Here is a 17,391-nt window from a genome sequence, read left to right as displayed (position 1 = left end):
GTCCCCTGCGCGAGTCCCCGCGGAAGACGGGCCTGCCTCGTGGCGCCCCTCCTAGAACCCCTCCCGGGGCCGCTGTCCCCCCACCCTGCGTGTGGCTGACGCCCGCTGCGAGGGGCGCGGGGGTCGGGAGAGGCCGGCGGCGCCATGGGGGGGGGTAGCTCCCCCGCCGGGGATCGAACTCGCGCTGCAGAGGCTGCGGACAGCTTCCTAGGTTGCGTCTCAACCCCTTGCGCCCCCAGGGAGGCCCCCAATTCTCTTAGAAGCTGCAGAGCCCAAGACGGGAAGCTGCTCAAAGACACGCACAGAAAACTCGCACGGCGAAGGCCCGGCTCCTGCCCGTCCCCGGAAGGATGGGGGCAGCAGGGAGAGAGAGTAAGATCCCACTTTGCAGTTTGGTCTCACTTTCAAAAAGATCTTACTTTTCGTTTACAGAAAACGACTGTAGTTTCTGATCACTGCATTGACTATTTTAAATAAGAAACTTAGATTTTTGATGAAACCTATCACTTCCAATGGCCAATAAGAAGTTCAGAAATTTTGCAACCGCCTGGCAAGCTTCCTTTATAGCTGACTGGAAAGTCCAAAGGAATCTTGACAAAGCCAAGCGAGCCTGATCCCAGAGGTCCCAAGTGCGATCCGAAGAGGCCAGCGAGGTCAGAGGAAGAAGAGCCTCCTTCAAGCGGCGCGCGCTCTCTTCAGCTGACTCTGCACCCCATTTTCACAGGGACTGGTAGATACTGCATCAGCTGTCTGACTAAACACATAAAAATAAGAAAAATGCCAAACTTTTAAATACCCAAGACCCGATTCCAGATACTTGTTTGAATTCCTTACACAGGCCCAATGTTCAGATTCACAAAGCTATTTGCACAAAGTGAGGACCAGGTAAGGGAAGTAGAAGCCCCGGTCCAGGCCCACTGCTCTCCCTGGGACAATCCAACCCTCCCAGCCACCTGCCAGTGTCCACAGAGCCAGGGTTGTCCTAGGCTGCCCACAGCCAAAGCACCTGAGCTTGCCCTGGATGTCAGGTGAGACTGTAGAAGAGGATCGTCCCAAGGAACTCATGCCCGAGGCAGCCAGTGTGGAAAAGGAGCGCTGCCTGGCCTTAGGGTTGGGAAAGCACCTGTCTGTCCCCACTGTCAGCTGCTCCTGGGCTCCTGCAGGGAAACGGGGAGAGGAGCTGCTTCCTAGACATGGGTTGGCAGCTACAGGTCTCAACGCAGTCAATACTGTCCCCAAGGGGCTTTCAGATGAGACAAATACGGCACCTCTCACCATCTTAACCACATCCCGGGCTTCCAGAAATGAACAGGAGACTCCAAATACCAGACACCCAACGGAAATACCCAGTGCTTCCCACTTCCCACTTCCCCAGGCCCGACACACCACGGGAGCCCCAAATTGAGGGAGACTCACAGACTCCCTCCCAAAAGGAGGGGAACTAGACTCCCTCCCAGACGGGGACTCTGATTCCTCCCAAATGTGCGCAGGCAAGGGGCGTGGCGTGCACCCGGGGAACTGACACCAAATGCCAGGGGACCGTGGTTCTCTACCCGGGTTCCATCTCCTCCAAGGTGAATCCAGGGGGCAGAGAAGAGCTGTGCCTCTCCCGGGGAGGACTTGGCATGTTCCCCAGAGGAAACACCCCACAGCTGCTGGGACTCTCCCTCCTCGAGAGAGGGCACTCCCTCTGAGCAAGGGGGTCAGGCATCCCCCCAGGATGCCCAGGCGATGGGGGTAGCCTGGCACGGCACTGCGGGCAACTGCTCCATCTCTGGGAAGTCAGAGTTGGGGCTGGCAGAGCCAAGTGGCATCCAACTCCTGTCTCTGGCCTGCCCCCATTGGCCCTGACGGCGGCCTCAGTTTCCCTCCACCGATAAAAGGAAACCGAGTTTGGGGGAAAGGAAAGTGGTTGAATTTGTGGACAAAGGAGGAGGGCAGCAGCCTCATGTCTGACAGGCCCCGTCCTGCTCTGGGCAGAGGGCAGGGTCTTTATGCAAAGGGGAAACGGGAGGCTGAGGGAGGGTCTGCAAAGGGGAGTGGGAAGGGGTGGGCCCGGATGGGCGAGCTCCAGGCTGCTTTCCTCAATTCCTGGGAAGGGGAGAAGACACGGCTGTCACACCAGGGGGGAACTGCCAGAGATGGGGAGACCAACTTGCGCCTCCTCCCTGAGGGACCTGTCACTTGCAGCTGCATCAGATGCGCCCCAGCAGCTCACACAAAACCTCACATTCGTAATAAACGCTTCTTTAGCTACACGCTTCCCCTTTTATTTTTTTAGATTTTTTTCTTTATGCACACAAGAGCTGGGGCGCAGGCCAGAGGTGCGGGGGTGAGAGGATTCACCAGAGACAGAGTGGGGAGCAGAACAGGCAGATGGACTGAAATCAACGGCTGAGGGGAGCAGCAGGGAGGTCTGCTGCGCCCTGTGGGCTGCTCCTGACCCGCGGGGGTGGACTCGTCCTGCAGGGGATCTCCAGAGCTGGGGATCTCCATCTGCACCCCCTGCCCCCCGGGAGGCCCATGTCATGGTCCCCAGTTCTCACGGGGAAGCTGAGCACGACCTGTGCTTTAGGAGAGACGGTGCCACCATGGGGATCACGATGGAGAGACTGAGCTCAGGACGGCGTCCTCCTGCCCCCAGGACGGTGTGGGGGCTCCTGACCCCCAGCTCCTCCCTGCGCGGGCAGCTGCTGCCCGGCAGGCTGTCCTGGTGCCTCCCCAGGCCAGGGCCCCTCTGCCCGACCACTCTCAGCAGAGGCCGCGCACCTCAAGGCCCCAACTGGCCTGCGACCCTGAGACGCCAGGGTGGCTCCAAGCAGAGCAGGGGCTCACACACCCCGCCCGCCCTCCCTGGATCTCCAGCTGCTGCATCCCCAGGACTCCCCAAATGCTCTCAGCACCCCTGGCCCTGGTCACACTCGCCAGGGGGTAGAGGGTCACCTGCACCCTCTGCTCACACCCAAACCCCCAGAAGCAGCCTGTGCCCCAAACACGCCCTAGGCAGAGTGGTGAGGTCACTTCTCTGGGAGGACATCCCCCCTCTAGCCACAGGCAGATGGTGAACACGCCCACGGCCAGGAAATGCAAATCAGATCCCCAGACACCCCAACAGGCACGCAAGCCCTGGGCACCCCGCATCCCTCATGGAGAAAAGTCCGCACCTGCCCCAGCTGAGCTGAGAAGCCTCAGGTGCAGCCTCAGGAGAGCCAGACCCCGCCCCCTGACTGCGCAGGCACCAAAGCGACACCTTCAGAACCGCGGGTAGGTCGCGCCAGAAACCCCCTGGACCCTCGAACACCTGGACACTCTGCCCCCTACACCCATTCCCCATTCCTGGTACCTTATTTCCAGCGGTTGTTTCTCTTCCCTCCTTGCTCTATGCCACAGGCTTTATTATCTCAGCCCCCCAATTCAGCTGGGGGATGAGGATTTCCACCTGCATTCAATTATTTTATAATTATTATTTAATAATTATTTAAGAATCATTCAACTATATACTAATCATTTAATGATTTAACCATAATTATTATTTAATAATTACTACTAATAATTATTCAACAATCATTTAATTATTTAATTATTATTTAGTAATCATTTAACAATCATTAAATTCTTTAATAAATATTATTTAATAATCATTTAATAATTGAATATTCAATTATTATTTAATAATTATTATTTAATAAACATTTAATAATCATTTAGTTATTTCCTAATCGTTTAATTATTTTATAATTGTTATTTAATAATCACTTAATTATATAATAATGATTGAATCATATAATAATATTTGAATAATATTCAAGTAATAATATTTGAATAGGTCGACCTGCTCTCCGGTCCCAGCCGAGCCCGGGGGCTGAGGAGGTCGACCTGCTGGCCGGCTCCAGCCCAGCATGGGGGCTGAGCAGGTGGACCCGCATTGCGGCAGGCCACCTGCATTGTGACACCAGCCAGGTCTGGAGGCTGGGAGTTTGAGCTGCATTGCGGCCCCAGTCTGTCTGGCAGACGGCCGACCCCCTCGGCCTCCGGACTGTGCTGGGGCCGGGCTGCTGGCCGACCCCCTAGGCTTCCGGGCCTGGCTTGGTCCGGGCTGCCGGGCGACCCCTCGGACTCCAGGTGGGTATGCTTATGCGGCACAACTGATTCGGGGGGCTGAGAAAATAAAGGCCATGGCAGAGAGCAAGGAGCGAAGAGGGGGTTATTAAACAATTAAATGCTTATTAAATAACCATTAAATAATAATTATTAAATAATTAAATGGTAATTATGTAGTCATTATGTTATAGGGCAGCCCCGATACAAAACGGGGTGCCTGACTGTGGGTCCTCACCCGCGTGCTTAAAAGGACTTACCAATGCTCTACTGCAGGCGCACGCACAAGGTTAATAAAAGGTTTATTGACAAGGGAAGGGGAAACGAGGAAATGTACAGCTCAGGGAGAAAAGTGGGAGACAAAGTTTTAAATGCGTCCTACCCGATCCGCGGATCAGGAATCCCAAATGGCACCTGAGAGCTGGCCGCAGCCAGGAGCCTTGAAGCCAGGAGGCGAGGGAGAGAGTGAGCACCCCAAGGCCCACGTGTCTGGTTTTTATAGCCAACCTGGCTGCCCAACTCCACCCTCAGGTCCCAGCCACCCTCCCTTGGTGGTGATGGGATTTGTCTTTCCCAGAGTCTTGATGGCTTTGGTCTGGAGTGGGGTGGAGTCCACAAAGCCTGCATGGAATTAGCTCAGGACATCCTCTCCCCCTAACAAAATCATTTCCTTAGGTCATTTCCCAGTTACTATTGGGAATTACTATTGAATTGCTATTTCTTTTTTTTTTTTTAAAGATTTATTTATGTATTTATACAAGCACTGGGTACAGTCAGAAGCGCGGGAGGGTGAGAGAATTCACCAGAGCCAGAGCGGGGAGCAGAGCAGGCAGAAGGACCGAAGGACACTGCTGAGGGGAGCAGCGGGCGGCAGGAGAGGTCTGCGCGCCCTGTGGGACCCTCCTCCGGTGGCCGGGGAGCAGCCGGGGATCGAACCGGCACTGCAGAGGCTGCGGGCAGCCTCACAGCCCAGCGCTCAACCGCTGCGCCACCAGGGGAGGCCCGAATTTGTCTTTTTGATTGCAGAGTAATATTCCGTGGTGTAACTATACCACAACATTTTGATCCATTTATCTGTTTTGTGGCATTTGAGTTGTTTCCATACCATGGCTACTGTAAATAGTGCTGCAATAAACACAGGAGTTTAGGTTTCCTGTTTTTTCTGTCCTTGGGTAGATTCCTAGGAGTGGAACGCTGGATCATATGTAGACCTGTTTTCAGTGTTCTGAGGACCCTCCACACATCTGCCCATAGTGGCTGGACCAGTTTGTGCTCCACCAGCACTGTCAGAGGCTCCTTTGTCTCCTCTGCTTCTCCAGCATTTCTTGTTTCCAGTTTTTCTTTTTTAACGTGGAGCCTTCTCACTGGAGTGAGGTGGTAGATCATTGTGGTTTTGATTTGCATTTCCATTTTTGCACTGGGTTGTTTGTTTTTGTTGAGTCATGTAAGCTCTTCGTATATCTTTGGTATCAGTCCCTTATCTGTCATAGGTGTGCCGCTATTTTCCCCCATTCGGCGGGTGTCTCTGTGTTGATGACCGTCTCTAGCTGTATCCCTAGTTGTGTACATTCTCCCCGGTCACCTTGCTTCTGGAGAAGAAACCTCAAAGACGTTTCTGAGCATCATGTCATGGAGTGTTTGCCTATGTTGTCTTCTGTGTGTTCTACGGTGCCAGGTTTCACATGCAAGCCTTTCATCCACTGGAGTTGGTTTGTGCATGGTGTGAGGTAGTGGTCTAGTTGCATTCTTTTGCATGTTGCAATCCAGTTTCCCCAGCACCGTTTATGGAAGAGGCTATTCTTGTCCCAATGTATAGTCTTAGCTCCTGTGTCATAGGTTAGTTCACCATTGGTCTCTGTGTCTGTTTTTGTTCCAATAATGTTTTCATTATAACAGCTTTGTAGTATTCTTTGATGTCTGGGAGTGTAATACCTTGTGGGTCTGCTACCCCTAAATATCAGATTGGTGCGAGCCAGGCTACCTCGAAGACGTTTCTGAGCATCATGTCATGGAGTGTTTGCCCATGTTCTCTATGGTGCCAGGTTTCACATGCAAGCCTTTCATCGGGGGCTCGCGTCAGTCCTGGGGGCTGGAGTGTGGGGTCCCCGCGCCGGGCCCACAACCGGCTGGACCCCGCGGGGCCGCTGCGGCACCCCACGCTCCAAGACCCGCCCCTCCCACAGCGCCTGGCCCCGCCCACCACGGCGAGCCCCGCCCACCAGCCCCACCCACCGCTCGAGCCCCGCCCACCAGCCCGCCCACCGCTCGAGCCCCGCCCACCAGCCCGGCTGTGGACGCCGCGGGCCTCGGGGCGCGGGTCCTCTCCTCGCGGGCAGCGCCGCGCCCTCCTTCCGACCCGCGCAGGAAGCAGGTGACCGCGGCGTGGGGCGTGGACGCCGGCGAGGCGGGAGGGCGGCCCGAGGGAGGGGTGCGGCCGCGAGGGCGGCGCCGGGACCCCGGGAGCGGGCGGGACCCCCGGGGCCTCCCGCAGCCTCCGGGGCGCGCGCGGCTCCGCCGGGTGGACGCGGTTGGTCTCCGCCCGCGTTGGGGGGTGTGAGGTCGCCCTCGCGCCCCCGTGGAAGGGCAGTGGCCTGGGAGGAGGCGCATCCCTGACCTCACGCCTCCTCCCCAGGGGAGTCGAGTCAGAGTGTGGGGTGTCGGCCCCCCAAAGCATTTGGCCCCCAGGCCCCACCCCTCCCTTGACCGCGATGACCGCCCGCAAGTGGGCACTGAGCGCTTTGCAGGGGGAGAACAAGGCGGGGTGGCCTGCACTCCCAGGCACGCCCTGTGGCCGTGCTGCTCGGGGGACTGGCCTTCACCCCCTCGAATAGCTACAAACGGGACAGCAGAGCTGGAGTGTCCTGTCCTCCTCCTCAGGGCAGGGCTCAGCTTGGGTCCGGAGTCCATGTGCGGAGCCCCACAATGCAGACCCCGAGGGGCAGGAGGGAGGCACAGCACACCACACACCAGGGCTTCACCCCAGGCTGCAGAGGCAGGAGCTGGAGAGGCCCCAGAGGGAGGGAGCAGGGTGTCCGCAGAGGCAAGGGCTCTTTCAAGAGAAGAGGCCCCACTTCCCTCTGGACAGGGACTTCCCTCCCCGGGAGCCTCAGTCCTGGATTGCTCTCCCTGGGCCCAGCAGCCGATTCTCCAGTTACCTGCTTAGTCTGATTCCAGATGGACACCTTGCCAGGGGTTGCGCTTGTGTGGAGCCTGGGTGAGAGTGAGTTCTGCGTGGCCCTCCGGATCCCCTCTGCCTTCAAGGACCACTGAGGTACGTGACCTGGGTCAGCTTTGTATGGAGACAAAATTTACTCGAGCAAAGGCAACAAGACAAAACAGACACAACCATGGAGGGCACTGACCGCCAGGCCACTCAGGTACCTGTTTGTCCTCAGCTCTTGTCTGGAGAGTGGAGGGTGGTTCAGATGGTTTCTGACCCCACTAGGCTCTTGGGGAATGGACCGGTCAGTAGATTTCCTCAGAAGCCCCCACCCCCAGCCCCAGGGGAAGTGCAGAATGAGTGGCGGCTACTTTTGTCCTCTGTGGCTGCTGAGATGTGATTCACAGGAAATGACCGACTCACCCTGGTAGACGCAGGGCCTCTCCCCTGTGTGTCTGGTGTGTGATTAGGTGTGACTTATGGCCGAAACCTCGCCACACTCCCTGCAGACACAGGGCTTCTCCCCTGTGTGTGTCCCCTGGTGTGTGCTGAGGTGTGACTGCTCATGGATGCCCACCCCCTCCATACTCGCCTGTTGTAGTTACTGACAATCCTACCCCAGTGAATAATTTGCCTGTGTCCTTTGGATTCTCTCTCTGGCCTGGGCTTGGCTCTCCCTCCGTCACTCTCTCATGCTCCCTAGAGCTCCACTTTTGGCCTGTTGGCAAGTTGGAAAAGGCCTTTGAAATGTTCTTCTGCCTTATCCTTGCAAGCAAAGGTTTGGGCCTTTCTCTGACCTTTTGACTTTCGAGTTTGTCATTCCCGCTGTGGGGGAATGTGCCCGGGCACATCCAAAGTCCACTCCACACAGCTAGTTCATTCTTAACCTTCCTACAGGACTCAGAGGATGAAACCCCAATTCTTTTCTCTTACCCCGTTTTTGTCTAGAGTGCTGTCCAGAAGTACTTGCTTCTTTAGGAAGGTTCTCTGGTCTCCGGGCCTGCTCGGAGCCACTGGTGTTCAGCAAAGCGGCTGTTCCTGACATTTCCTTCAAACTAGATTCACTACTTACTGCAGCTCTGGACATTCCCTGCAATGCGAGAGTCACATGAAAAGACAAGGTTCGTTTCTTTAGTCAGTCAGGGCTTGTGACGTGTTCTCACGTGGAGAACTTCAGTCAACACCTCAACAACCCTTGTAAATAATGAAGGCGTCTGATTCTAAACGTAAAAGAAAGGGCTTATGTGGGTAATGAATGCAGGGCGGAACCCCATGTCTTAAGGCTCTTTGCCTTCCACTTTCTCTCAGATTTCTCCATGAAAGTGGAGGAAAGGAGAGTACACGGGCAGACTACCTGGACAATCAACAAGGTCTGTGAAGGAGGGTAAAGCCTTAAAGAGCACATGGGGCCTCCTCTGGTGGCACAGGCAGTTGAGGGCTGTGCTGTGAAGCTGTTCACAGCCTCTGCAGCGCTGGTTCAATCCCGGCCGGTAAGCGAGGGTCCCACGTGGCGCGGCAGACCTCTCCTGTCGTGCCCGCTGCTCCCCTCAGCCCTAGTGTATTTTGTCAGTCTGCCTGTTCTGTTCTCCGCTCTGTCTCTGGTGAATCCTCTCACCCTCCCTTGCATCTGGCCTGTTCCCCAGTTCTTGTATAAATCAATCAATCAAGCAATCAATCAATCTTTAAAAAAAAGAGAGCACACAGAACACTCCCCAGGTGTGAGGAGAGAGGAGTGTCCTTTATGGTAAAATGGAAGGAGCTTGAGAGAATTAGGTGAAATAGAGCAAGTCAGAACTATAAAGACAAATACTGGGCAATGTTACTTATATGTGTAAAACAGGGAATCAAAGTGGATATACTGATGAAGTGAAATAATTAAAAAGCTGTGAACATTGATAACCCAAAGCAGGTTTTTGAGGTTAAGAGGGAGCAGGGAGGGACGAAGGCCCAAAGGGATAGGTTATGGTAAAAAAAAAAAGGCTTACAGAGAAAAAGAGGGGGGTTGTCTATTACCTGGTGAAAGAGAAAGACAAAGTATAGATAAGAGGGAACAGACATGTCTGGAAAATGAGGTAACAGAGCAGTGGCAGAAATAAAACCCCTTTCTCTTAGGAAGAGAGCAAAGAGATGATGGGCAGGAAATGTATCCAGGCAATAAAGGACATGATGCTAGAGCTGCAGGTTGCCATATCTGGGCAAGAATATTCGAGCCTAGAGGAGCTGTTTCCTGTCGGTCCTGTTTGAGTGAGTCCGTACTACTGTTTAGTTCCCTGTCATTTCCTGATCCACAAATTGGCATATGAGGTAATTCTTTTATTTTTTAAAAGATTTATTTATTTACTTATGCATACAAGTACTGGGGTACAGGCCAGAGGTGTGGGGGGTGAGGATTCACTGGAGACAGAGTGGGGAACAGAGCAGGCAGAGTGAAATACACTGCTCAGGGGAGCGGCGGGGAGACAGGAGAGGTCTGCTGTGCCATGTGGTTAGCTCCCTGGCCAGGGATGGAACTTGTGCTGAAGTGGCTGTGGACAGCTTCATAGGTTGCATCTTAATCTCTTGCACCACTAGGAAGGCCCATATGGGGTAAATCTTATTTTTTTTTTTAAAGATTTATTTATACAAGAACTGGGGTACAGTCAGATGTATGGGAGGGTGAGAGAATTCACCAGAGACAAAGCAGGGAGCAGAACAAGCAGACTGGTAAAAGCACTGCTGAGGGGAGCAGTGGGCATCGCAGGAGAGGTCTGCACGCCATCTGGGTTTCTCCCTGGCTAGACGGGAAACGAACCAATAAATGACACGTTGGAACGCAGATTCTGAAGAGAAGACAGGCCTCTGAGGAGAAAATCTGAGGAGAACTGCTGCAGTAAGGAGTGTTGAGGAGAAATATCTGAGGAGAAATGACCCCCTGGGAAGCAGATTCTGATAGAAGACGGGCCTCTGAGGAGAAAAATTTGAGGAGAACTACTGTAGTAATTCTTGTTGAGGAGAAATGTCTGAGGAGAAATGACCCCCTGGGAAGCAGATTTTGAGAAGAAGACAGGCCTCTGAGGAGAAAAATCCGAGGAGAAATACTGCAGTAAGGAGTGTTGACGAGAATATCTGAGGAGAAATGACCCCCTGGGAAGCAGATTCTGAAGAGAAGACAGGCCTCTGAGGAGAGAAATCTGAGAACTACTGCAGTAAGGAGTGTTGAGGAGAAATATCTGAGGAGAAATGACCCCCTGGGAAGCAGAAACTGGGGAGAAGACAGGCCTCTGAGGAGAAAAATTTGAGGAGAACTACTGTAGTAATTCTTGTTGAGGAGAAAGTTCTGAGGAGAAATGACCCCCTGGGAAGCAGATTCTGAGGAGAAGACAGGCCCCTGAGGAGAAAAATCTGAGCAGAACTACAGCACTAAGGAGTGTTGAGGAGAAATATCTGAGGAGAAATGACCCCCTGGGCAGCAGATTCTGAGGAGAAGACAGGCCTCTGAGGAGAAAAATTTGAGGAGAACTACTGTAGTAATTCTTGTTGAGTACAAAAGTCTGAGGATCAATGACCCCCTGGGAAGCAGATTCTGAGGAGAAGACAGGCCTCTGAGGAGAAAAATCTGAGGAGAAATACTGCTGTAAGGAGAGTTGAGGAGAAATATCTGAGGAGAAATATCTGAGGAGAAATGACCCCCTGGGAAGCAGATTCTGAGAAGACAGGCCTCTGAGGAGAAAAATTTGAGGAGAACTACTGTAGTAATTCTTGTTGAGGTGAAATGTCTGAGGAGAAATGACCCCCTGGGAAGCCGATTCTGAGGAGAAGACAGGTCTCTGAGGAGAAAAATTTGAGGGGAAATACTGCAGTACGGAGTGTTGAGGAGAAATATCTGAGGAGAAATGACCCCCTGAGAAGCAGATTCTGAGGAGAAGACAGGCCTCTGAGGAGAAAAATTTGAGGAGAACTACTGTAGTAATTCTTGTTGAGTACAAAGGTCTGAGGATCAATGACCCCCTGGGAAGCAGATTCTGAGGAGAAGACAGGCCTCTGAGGAGAAAAATCTGAGGAGAAATACTGCTGTAAGGAGAGCTGAGGAGAAATATCTGAGGAGAAATGACCCCCTGGGAAGCAGATTCTGGGGAGAAGACAGGCCTCTGAGGAGAAAAATTTGAGGAGAACTACTGTAGTAATACTTGTTGAGGTGAAATATCTGAGGAGAAATGACCCACTGGGAAGCAGATTCTGAGCAGAAGACAGGCCTCCGTGGAGAAAAATTTGAGGAGAACTACTATAGTAATTCTTGTTGTGGAGAAAGTTCTGAGGAATAATGACACCGTGGGAAGCAGATTCTGAGGAGAAGACAGGCCTCTGACGAGAAAAATTTGAGAACTAAATAGTAATTCTTGTTGAGGAGAAATATCTGAGGAGAAATGAACCCCTGGGAGGCAGATTCTGAGGAGAAGACAGGCCTCTGAGCAGAAATCTGAGGGGAATTACTGCAGTAAGGAGTGCTGAGGAGAAATATCTGAGGAGAAATGACCCCCTGGGAAGCAGATTCTGAGGAGAGGACAGGCCTCTGAGGAGAAAATCTGAGCAGAAATACTGCATTAAGGAATGTTGAGAAGAAATATCTCAGGAGAAATGACACCCTTGGAATCATATTCTGATGAGAAGACAGGCCTAATGGTGAACAATCTGAGGAGAAATACTGCAGTGATTATTGAGAAGTGTCTGAGGAGTAATAACACGTTGTGAAGCAAATACTGCGAAGACAGATCTCTGAGGAGAAAAAACTGGAGCAATACTGTACTTAGGAGTGCAGAGGAGATATCTGACAATAAATGACACGTTGGGAAGCAGATTCTGAGAAGACAGGCCTCTGAGGAGAAAATCTGAGAAGTAATACTGCAGTAGCGAGTGTTGAGGAGAAATATCTGAGAAGTGACACACTTGGAAGCAGATTCTGGAGAGAAGACTGGCCTCTGTGGAGAAAAATCTGAGGAGAAATACTGCAGTAAGGAGTGTTGAGAAGTATCTGAGGAGTAATGACACGTTGTGAAGCACATACTGAGAAGCAGGGAGTAGAGGGTCTAGGGGGTTTCTGGCGGCCCCTACCCACGGTTCTGACATTGTCACTTTTGTGCCTTCACAGTGGGTGGGTGGGGCCTGGCTCACCTGGGGGCTGAGCCTGGGGTTTCTCAGGTCAGCTGGGGCAGGTGCCGGCTTTTCCCCATCAGGGATGCGGGTTGTCGGGGCTTGGGTGCTTTGAGGTGACTGCGGGGGGCCTATTTACATTTCCTGCTGTGGGCGCGGTCACTGCTGGTGGCTAGATTGGGGTAGCCTCCCTGACAAGTGACCTCGCCCTCGCCGCTTCTGGGGGTGTTAGTGGGAGCGGAGGGTGCAGGTGACCCTCTAGCCCCCGGCGAGTGTGGCCAGGGCCAGGGCGTGCTCAGAGGGTTTGGGTAGTCCTGGGGATGCAGCAACTGGATATCCAGGGTTCCAGGAGGGGCGGGGCCTTGATTGGCGCTGCCTCTTCTGAGGGCCGGCGGGTAGAGAGGCCCTGGCTGGGGGTGGGGGGCGCCAGGGGGCACCAGGACGGGGCCGGCAGCTGCTGCCGGTGCAGGGGGAGCTGGGGTCAGGAGCCCCCGCACCGTCCTGGGGCAGGTTGTCGCTGCCCTGCGCGAGGTCTCTCCATCGTGATCGCCATGGCGGAGCCCTCTCTCCTACAGCTCAGATCGTGCTCAGCTTCCCCGTGAGAACTGGGGACCATTTCAGGTCATATTCATGGGTTCTTGGGGGCAGGGGAGCACAGATGGAGATCCCCAGCTCTGGCCAGCCCCTGAAGGACGAGTCCACCCCGCGGGTCAGGAGCAGCCCTCAGGTTGCAGCAGACCTCCCCGTCTCCCCGCTGCCCCCCTCAGCCCTGGATTTCAATCCATCCGCCAGTTCTGCTCCCCAATCTGTCTCTGGTGACTCCTCTCACCCCCGCACCTCTGGCCTGTACCCTGGTTCTTGTATAAATAAATAAATCTTTAAAAATAAAAATAGCATTTTTCTAATTTTCACACACAACAGGCTTACTTGCTGCACAGGCCAGAGACAATTCCTTGAGATCTAGAACAACTGATGAGGGGAGGCCTCGGCAGTGCCTCCAGCAGTGCTCAAGTGAGACCCCCTTTAGAGCATTTATTTATTTATATTATCTTCGGGTCTTCCCTGTCCTTAAAGACCATCTCTCTCTTTTTTTCTTTTCTTGCATGGTTGTTCATTTTTTTAGTGATTGGTGTCTCCCCTCAGGGGAGGTCCCCATAGTGCTCCCACTGAAATAGCCCCCGTGCCCCATCACCATAATCCCTTGTGGTCTTCCCTCCCCTCTGTTCACCCCCTCCGTCCCCCTCCCCGCTGGGTGCCTCAGGTCTTGGTCAGCCTGCTAGGGTTGTCTTTTTCTCTACCTTTTGTTCAGTTTCTCTATTTTTCGCATGTAAGTGAAACCACCTGATGTTGATCTTTCTCCTGCCTTATTGTGGCTAGCATCATCCCTTGCAGCCCCATCTATATCGCCACCAGTGGCATGAATGGGTCTTTTTTGATTGCTGAGCAATATTCCATGGTGTAACTGTACCACAGCGTTTTGATCCATTCATCTGTTTTCTGGCATTTGAGTTGTTTCCATGTCACGGCTATTATAAATAGGGCTGCAATGAACACAGCAGTTCAGGTTTCCTGGTTTTTTTTTTTGTCCCTTTGGTGGATTCCTAGGAGTGGAACACCGGATCATGTGTATGTCCGGGCCAGCTGGGCAGATCTACACGATACCCGGGGGAGGAAGCAGGGGCTTGGTATAGGACAGGGGTAGCGAGGAGTGGAGACAAAGCCAGGATCATCGCCAGTCTCATTTATTCAGGAATGTGTACAATGTTATATAGGGTTCAGAGGAGGAGGTCTCTCCTTATCTCTAACAAGGAGAGACCACCAATGCAAACAAGCCACAAGCAGCAAGCAGGGGGAAAGGTTCCGTCGTCACAATAGGAAACTTGAAAGCTTCACTCGAGCTAACATTCAGAACCTGCTTCAGGCAAGAACCCGGATGTTCAGGTCTGGGCCCCGACATGTGTAGACCCATTTTCAGTGTTCTGAGGACCCTCCACACAGCTGCCCATAGTGGCTGGACCAGTTTGCGCGCCCACCGGCAGTGTCAGAGGCTCCTTTTTCTCCACTGCTTCTTCAGCATTTGTTGTTTCCAGTTTTTTTTTTTTTTAACGTAGAGCATTCTTGCTGGAGTGAGATGGCATCTATGTGGTTTTGATAGGCATTTCCTTGATATTAGTGATGCTGAACCTTTTTTCTGTGCCTGTTGGTCATTTGCATTTCTTCTTTGGAGAAGTGTCTTTTGACGTGTGCCCCTTTTTGGACTGGGTTGTTTGTTTGTTTGTTTTGAGTTGTGTAAGCTCTTTGTAACTCTTTGATATCAGTCCCTTATATGTCATATGGTTTGCAAATATTTTCTCCCATTCAGGGGGGCGTCTCTTTGTTTTGATCACTGTCTCTTGCTGTTCTGAAGATTTTTAGGTTTATGTGTCCCTAACTGTTTACATTCTCCTTTGTTTTCCTTGCTTCTGGAGAAGAATCCTCAAAGATGTTTCTGAGGATTGTATCATTGAGTGTTTGCCCATGTTCCCTTCTATATAGTCTATGATGCCAGGTTTCACATTCAAGTCTTTCATCGACTTGAGTTGGTTTGTGCATGGTGTGAGATAGTGGTCTAGTTTCATTATTTTGCATGTTGCAATCCAGTTTTCCGGCACCATTTATTGAAGAGGCTATTCTTGTTGCAATGTATATTCCTTGCTCCTGTGTCATGGAAGTGTGGTTTTATTTCTGGGCTTTAAATTAGATTCCATTGGTCTCTGTGTCTGTTTTTGTTCCAATAATGTTTTTATTATAATAGCTTTGTAATCTTGTTACTGGCAACCCCAACATGAAATGGGTTGCCTGTGGTTCCTCACCTGCGTGCTTAAAATGGACTTATTAATACTCAACTGCAGGCACACACACAAGGTTAATAAAAGGTTTATTTACAAAAAGAGGGAGAAAATTCGTGAATGTATCCTACCAGTTCCATTGACCTGGAATCCCAATGGCACGCTGAGAGCTGGTGAAAAGCCAAGAGCTATGAGGCTAAGAGAGAGAGAGCCAAGGCCCACGTGTCTGGTTTTAGACCAAACATGGCTGCTTAACTCCACCCTCAGGTCCCAGCAATCCTCCCTCTGGTGATGATGGGATTTGTCATTCCCAGCATCTTGATGGCTTTGGTCTGGAGTGGGGGTGGAGTCCACAAAACCTGTAGGGAGTTTGCTCAGGACATCCTTTCCCCCTAACAGTATTGTTTGATGTCTGTGAGTGTAATACCTCCATCCTTCCTCCCTTTTAGTCAGAAGAACGTTCACTATTAGAGGTTTTGTGATCCCATATGAATTTGAACAGTATTGGCTCCATTTCATTGAAGAACACCATTGAAATTTTTACTGGAATTGCATTGAATCTGCCAATTGCATACAAATAGGAAGTCCCACCTAGGTATGCTACTCTTTTCCAATTATGGAACATTCATAAAACAGAGTATTAATAAAAAACATAGGTGTCATTGTCTATAATTTCTTTTTTTTATTTTTTAAAAATGATTTTTTATTTATTTATACAAGCACTGGGTATAGTCAGAAGCGCGGAGCGCGGAAGGATGAGAGAATTCACCAGAGCCAGAGTGGGGAACAGAACAGGCAGACTGATGAAAATACACTGCTGAGGGGAGCAGTGGGCGAGACAGGAGAGGTCTGTCGTGCCATGTGGGACCCTTGCCAGCGGCTGGAATTGAACCAGTGCTGCAGAGGCTGTGGGTAGCTTTGCAGCCCCGCTCAACTACTGCGCCACCAGGGGAGGCCCTATTTTCTATAATTTCTAAAAAGACAAAGTAGGTCTGTTCTCTAGAGATGAAGAAGGAATATTCCAGATTGAAAGGCAAAGGTGTTTTATCATATAATAGATGACAAGTTATTGATAATATAATATTAGGCTATTCTTCCACCTTTCTGCTTCATGATGCCACCTGAGAAAACGTTGCGCTCAAGTGACTTAATTGCAGGATAGTGCCAGTGTGCTTTATAAAGGAATCAAGGATGGGAATTAAGTCCTGAAATTCAAAACGTGAAACTGGAAAACATGAAGTTGATAATAAAGATAGAACCACGTCTCTGGTCACATGTGTCCGTAAAATCCACAATCCTTGATTGTGGGCTGATCACCTGCTGCTGGACAAGGCAGGGCCAGACCCATTCATCCGTGGATGGTCCTTTCTGAAGCTGGGCCTGGGGTCTGAATTTACCTGGAGAGCAAGGGCACGTCGCTGCTGTCCTGGGCGGGCTGGTTCACGTCCTCCTATCTTTACCTGGCTGGGGAGAGGAAAGGGAGGAACAGAATGTTTCCCGAGGGCTGTCTCAGTCCTTCCCTCGGTCCTCACTGCCCTCACAAGACAACCTGTTGGGTCACGTGATTTATTGACAGCCTCAAAGAGCTCTTCAGTGGCTCCCACTGTCCGTGTTCAGGCTAAAGTCCCAGCCTCCAGACAAGCTGACGAGAGTCTTGCCCTCTGCTCCTGCTGTCTCAGGCCCGTGGCCCCTCTCTGACAGCCTCCTTCTCTCTCCCCCACCCCATTCACCTGACCAAGTCCACTTCAAGGGTCATTCCGCTGGAGCCCCCTTGGGCTGCATGATGCCCCTTGGCCAGGAGCGTGTCAGGTGCCCCTTCCAGGGAAGATTGTGGCATCTCAAACTTCCCGTCACAATTCTTGTGTATCTGTTGAAGCTCCCTGTGTCCCCGATTGCTCGTGAGGGTGTCCTGAGCTGTGGGCTCGGCTCAGCTCGTGTCCTAGGCATCTAGCAGACAGTGGGTGCTCAGCAACAACAGGTGAAGGGGTCGTGTCCACCTCTAGAGTTGAGGAGATACTTTCCTTTGTACAGATGAGGAAACTGTGGCTCAGGTATTGGAGCCACACAAAGAAAAACCTACACCCCTGGGCCTGCCTGAGCCTAGAACCTTCCATTTCAGCAGAGGGGGTAATCTTGGTGCCCCTGCCAGTCAGCTCCTCTCTCTCCTTATTCAGTGTA

General features: G+C 51.9%; 1 long non-coding RNA gene across 1 annotated transcript; it reads right to left on the bottom strand.

Annotated features, from left to right (window-relative positions):
• Positions 1-516: 516 nt before the first annotated feature.
• Positions 517-3,887, bottom strand: LOC129145696 (uncharacterized). Its single transcript, XR_008551615.1, has 3 exons — positions 3,833-3,887; positions 3,344-3,439; positions 517-754 (listed from the first exon to the last, which is right to left on the bottom strand). It is a non-coding gene; the product is annotated as an uncharacterized LOC129145696 (long non-coding RNA).
• Positions 3,888-17,391: the final 13,504 nt, after the last annotated feature.

The sequence above is a fragment of the Talpa occidentalis genome, unplaced genomic scaffold (assembly GCF_014898055.3).
Source record: "Talpa occidentalis isolate TD23 unplaced genomic scaffold, MPIMG_talOcc4v2.1 talOcc4.14, whole genome shotgun sequence".
Lineage (NCBI taxonomy): Eukaryota > Metazoa > Chordata > Mammalia > Eulipotyphla > Talpidae > Talpa > Talpa occidentalis.
The sequence above is the reverse complement of the archived record's forward strand: the minus strand, read 5'-3'. Positions and strand labels throughout refer to the sequence as shown.